The following is a 5,000-nucleotide window of genomic DNA, read 5'->3' on the forward strand; positions in this document are numbered from 1 at the left end:
GACGCTGCAGAGGGAAGGCCTGCTCTGCAGCACATCCTCCTCCTTATCCGCACAGAGAAACCGAGAGCGTCCTCCTGACAGATCCCATGGACTGTCCGAGGCAGCGGCTCGAGGAGATCCCTCCAGGAGCTACAGCTGCATTGTCCTGCACCCAGAGCCTGATCACGCACAGGGCTGGGAACGTTTCTCCCGCAGAAACCTCTCGGCATCCTCCGCTGCGGAGTGCCTTTCAGCTCTCTGAGGCTGGCAGGTCCCCCCTGGGGGCCTGCAGGCGGTGCCCCCCCCGGCCGGCCCTGCGCCTGGGCAGAGCAGCTGTCTCTCTGCAGCTCTGCCCGCTCGCCAGCGTCTATCTGCGTCCCGGGAGCCCGGCCCAGCTCAGCAGCAGAGGCCCAGCCCGAGGTGGCTCTGCCTCTGCCCCGCTGGGCTCCCTCCGGGGCTCCTCGGCGCTCCAGGGCAACACCATAGGAAACAGGCCGAAGCAAGTGCTGATGCTCCCTCCCTCAGCTGGCAGACGCACGGCCTTCCTGCAGTGCCATTTCTCTGACGAGGGACAGAGTTGAGTCTAAACATCAACTTTTCTTAGAACTGCAGAATCCTTTTGATTTGGAAAGGACCCTTGAGAACATTGAGGCCGACCGTTAACCTGTGCCTAACGTTCCACAGACTTAACCGTGAGAACATCAGTGGTGGGGAACCCTGTTTGGATGCTCAGCAAGAGCAACGTAATCCTCCCTTCTATCCTCGGCCACGCTATCTTCATCTCTTCTCCTCAGTTTCAGACACATTTCCCCCAAACCACAAACCAGAAGAACATCTTTGCAATCTGTTCCCAGCCCGTTGTGGGGCGGGGGGAGGCACCGCGGAGGAGGGGTGGGCGCCGCAGCATCTGCAGAACCCCGGGCTGCATCGGCTGGTGTATTTCGGTGCGTCCTGGGTTCAGCGGTCGCGGTCATTTTTCTCTTTGTGCGTAGCTGGTGCGGTCCTGGTCCCCCCACCCACCACCGCCAGCCAGAGACGTGTTTCGCGGCGGGACGGGGTGGTGGGCTGTGTGTCAGCAGACGGACACGCGAAACCAAAAAAAACAACCAAGCCCCCACGGAACAAAACAAGCTGGCGAGCACCGGGACCCAGGCTGCTGCCTCTGCCCGCCCGGCCCCCAGCACCAGCCAGAGGCTGTTTCAGGGGGGATTGTCAGATGACGGAGCGGGAAAGCCGAGGCAACCCCTAACAGCCGAGAAAAGGCTGGCGAGTGCCCGGCAGCGCCGGGACCCGCGCCCCACCCGCCCGGCAAGCGCTGCCCGAGCCTGCGAGCCTCCCGGAGGGCGGGCGGACGGCGAGCTCGCGGTGGGGGCCGCCGTTTGCCGTCGGGTCCAGCCGGCTCCGCCGGGACTTTGCCGGATTTGCAGGGACCCGCGCCTCACCCGCCCGGCAAGCGCTGCCCGAGCCTGCGAGCCTCCCGGAGGGCGGGCGGACGGCGAGCTCGCGGTGGGGGCCGCCGTTTGCCGTCGGGTCCAGCCGGCTCCGCCGGGACTTTGCCGGATTTGCAGGGACCCGCGCCTCACCCGCCCGGCAAGCGCTGCCCGAGCCTGCGAGCCTCCCGGAGGGCGGGCGGACGGCGAGCTCGCGGTGGGGGCCGCCGTTTGCCGTCGGGTCCAGCCGGCTCCGCCGGGACTTTGCCGGATTTGCAGGGACCCGCGCCTCACCCGCCCGGCAAGCGCTGCCCGAGCCTGCGAGCCTCCCGGAGGGCGGGCGGACGGCGAGCTCGCGGTGGGGGCCGCCGTTTGCCGTCGGGTCGAGTCGGCTCCGCCGGGACTTTGCCGGATTTGCAGGGACCCGCGCCTCACCCGCCCGGCAAGCGCTGCCCGAGCCTGCGAGCCTCCCGGAGGGCGGGCGGACGGCGAGCTCGCGGTGGGGGCCGCAGTTTGCCGTCCGGTCCAGCCGGCTCCGCCGGGACTTTGCCGGATTTGCAGGGACCCGCGCCTCACCCGCCCGGCAAGCGCTGCCCGAGCCTGCGAGCCTCCCGGAGGGCGGGCGGACGGCGAGCTCGCGGTGGGGGCCGCCGTTTGCCGTCGGGTCGAGCCGGCTCCGCCGGGACTTTGCCGGATTTGCAGGGACCCACGCCTCACCCGCCCGGCAAGCGCTGCCCGAGCCTGCGAGCCTCCCGGAGGGCGGGCGGACGGCGAGCTCGCGGTGGGGGCCGCCGTTTGCCGTCCGGTCGAGCCGGCTCCGCCGGGACTTTGCCGGATTTGCAGGGACCCACGCCTCACCCGCCCGGCAAGCGCTGCCCGAGCCTGCGAGCCTCCCGGAGGGCGGGCGGACGGCGAGCTCGCGGTGGGGGCCGCCGTTTGCCGTCGGGTCCAGCCGGCTCCGCCGGGACTTTGCCGGATTTGCAGGGACCCGCGCCTCACCCGCCCGGCAAGCGCTGCCCGAGCCTGCGAGCCTCCCGGAGGGCGGGCGGACGGCGAGCTCGCGGTGGGGGCCGCAGTTTGCCGTCCGGTCCAGCCGGCTCCGCCGGGACTTTGCCGGATTTGCAGGGACCCGCGCCTCACCCGCCCGGCAAGCGCTGCCCGAGCCTGCGAGCCTCCCGGAGGGCGGGCGGACGGCGAGCTCGCGGTGGGGGCCGCCGTTTGCCGTCGGGTCGAGCCGGCTCCGCCGGGACTTTGCCGGATTTGCAGGGACCCGCGCCTCACCCGCCCGGCAAGCGCTGCCCGAGCCTGCGAGCCTCCCGGAGGGCGGGCGGACGGCGAGCTCGCGGTGGGGGCCGCCGTTTGCCGTCGGGTCGAGTCGGCTCCGCCGGGACTTTGCCGGATTTGCAGGGACCCGCGCCTCACCCGCCCGGCAAGCGCTGCCCGAGCCTGCGAGCCTCCCGGAGGGCGGGCGGACGGCGAGCTCGCGGTGGGGGCCGCAGTTTGCCGTCGGGTCGAGTCGGCTCCGCCGGGACTTTGCCGGATTTGCAGGGACCCGCGCCTCACCCGCCCGGCAAGCGCTGCCCGAGCCTGCGAGCCTCCCGGAGGGCGGGCGGACGGCGAGCTCGCGGTGGGGGCCGCCGTTTGCCGTCGGGTCGAGCCGGCTCCGCCGGGACTTTGCCGGATTTGCAGGGACCCGCGCCTCACCCGCCCGGCAAGCGCTGCCCGAGCCTGCGAGCCTCCCGGAGGGCGGGCGGACGGCGAGCTCGCGGTGGGGGCCGCCGTTTGCCGTCGGGTCCAGCCGGCTCCGCCGGGACTTTGCCGGATTTGCAGGGACCCGCGCCTCACCCGCCCGGCAAGCGCTGCCCGAGCCTGCGAGCCTCCCGGAGGGCGGGCGGACGGCGAGCTCGCGGTGGGGGCCGCAGTTTGCCGTCCGGTCCAGCCGGCTCCGCCGGGACTTTGCCGGATTTGCAGGGACCCGCGCCTCACCCGCCCGGCAAGCGCTGCCCGAGCCTGCGAGCCTCCCGGAGGGCGGGCGGACGGCGAGCTCGCGGTGGGGGCCGCCGTTTGCCGTCGGGTCGAGCCGGCTCCGCCGGGACTTTGCCGGATTTGCAGGGACCCGCGCCTCACCCGCCCGGCAAGCGCTGCCCGAGCCTGCGAGCCTCCCGGAGGGCGGGCGGACGGCGAGCTCGCGGTGGGGGCCGCAGTTTGCCGTCAGGTCTAGCCGGCTCCGCCGGGACTTAGCCGGATTTGCAGGGAGAGTTCCGCGCGCCGTCTCTGGGGGGGACTTTCGGCTGGCGGCGGACTTAGCCGCATTTCCCAGGTCCCGCGATAGATCTTGCCGGGCGCGTCGCTTCCGGAGGCGGTCGAGGAGGCGGCCGTTTCTCGCTGCCTCCAGTTGAGTCATCGAAAATTGCGTCGTCGCTGGCGCACCAACCGGGTGAGCCTACGAGTCTGGTGTTGCGCTCCAGCGCGGGCGGAGAAGTGTCTGTCCGTATTACAGGAGCGAGTAGTGGCTCGTCTCCGCAGCAGCGCTAGCTGAGAGGCTGTCACGCTCCGCGGCTCAGCCGTCGATAGTGAGGGGTGTACTGGGCAGCCTTTCGCGGCGCTTCCCGAGCTTGGTTCGTTCGTCTCCGTCCGCGTGGACCGAGAGCAAAAAGACCGGCGGCGGAGGAGGCCGGCACTCGAACGCTGGGAAGACCGTGGCGGGACTCGATCCCCAGGTCTCAATTTTCTCGCCGCCCCGTCCGTGAGCTGAGCGAGGGGCTCCGATGATGGCACGGGCGGGCGAGCCCGTCGGTTACGTCCAGGCGCTGAGATCCCCTTAGCAGCGTCCGGCTCTTGCTTGCGCTTGCCTAGGCGCCCGGTGGTTCGGCCCAGGTGGCGGTACTGGGGTTTTTTTTTGTTTTGTTTTGTTTTGTTTTGTTTTGTTCCCCCCCCCTTCCTCCTCCCTCCCCTCCCCCCCCCCCTCTTTTAACTTTTTCCCCCCTCCTCCGTCTGCTCCCCCCTCTTTTACCTCTTTTCCCCCCCCTCCTCCGTCTGCTCCCCCCTCTCTTACCTCTTCCCCCCCTCTCCGTCCGGCCCCCCCCCCCCGTTACCTCTTTCCACCCCCCACCCCCCCTTTTTCCCTTTCTGCCTTTTCCCTCTCCTTTTTCGCTCTTGTCGCTCTTTTGCCGGCGTTAAAGCTGGAGCCCGCGAAGCGGGGAACCGAAAACGCGGTGGCTTTTTGTGGATAAGAGGGGCTCGCGGGAGCTCTCGTCGGCCTTTTCACCACCCGGCCCCGAATAGTCCCCGCGGGGTGGGCTCGGGGCTGCCCTGTTGTCTCAGGAACACGCAGCGTTTTGGCCTACCGTGGGGGAGGCCTTTTTTACCCGTCTTGTCGTCCTTCCTGTCTTCCCCGACCGATCGATGAGGCCTTTCGGGTCGCGTCGGAGAGGGCCCCCGGCGGGCCGGGCTCGTCTGCGCTCCCCGTCCTCGGGCGGGCCGCGGGCGGTGTCCGGTGTTCAGGCTGGGCGGTCTCCTTTCCAGCTCGCTTCCCGTTGCGTGCGAGGTGTCGTCCTGGGTCTTGCCCCCCTCCCGAGCGAGAGAAAGAGC

The sequence above is a fragment of the Lathamus discolor genome, unplaced genomic scaffold (assembly GCF_037157495.1).
Source record: "Lathamus discolor isolate bLatDis1 unplaced genomic scaffold, bLatDis1.hap1 Scaffold_82, whole genome shotgun sequence".
Lineage (NCBI taxonomy): Eukaryota > Metazoa > Chordata > Aves > Psittaciformes > Psittacidae > Lathamus > Lathamus discolor.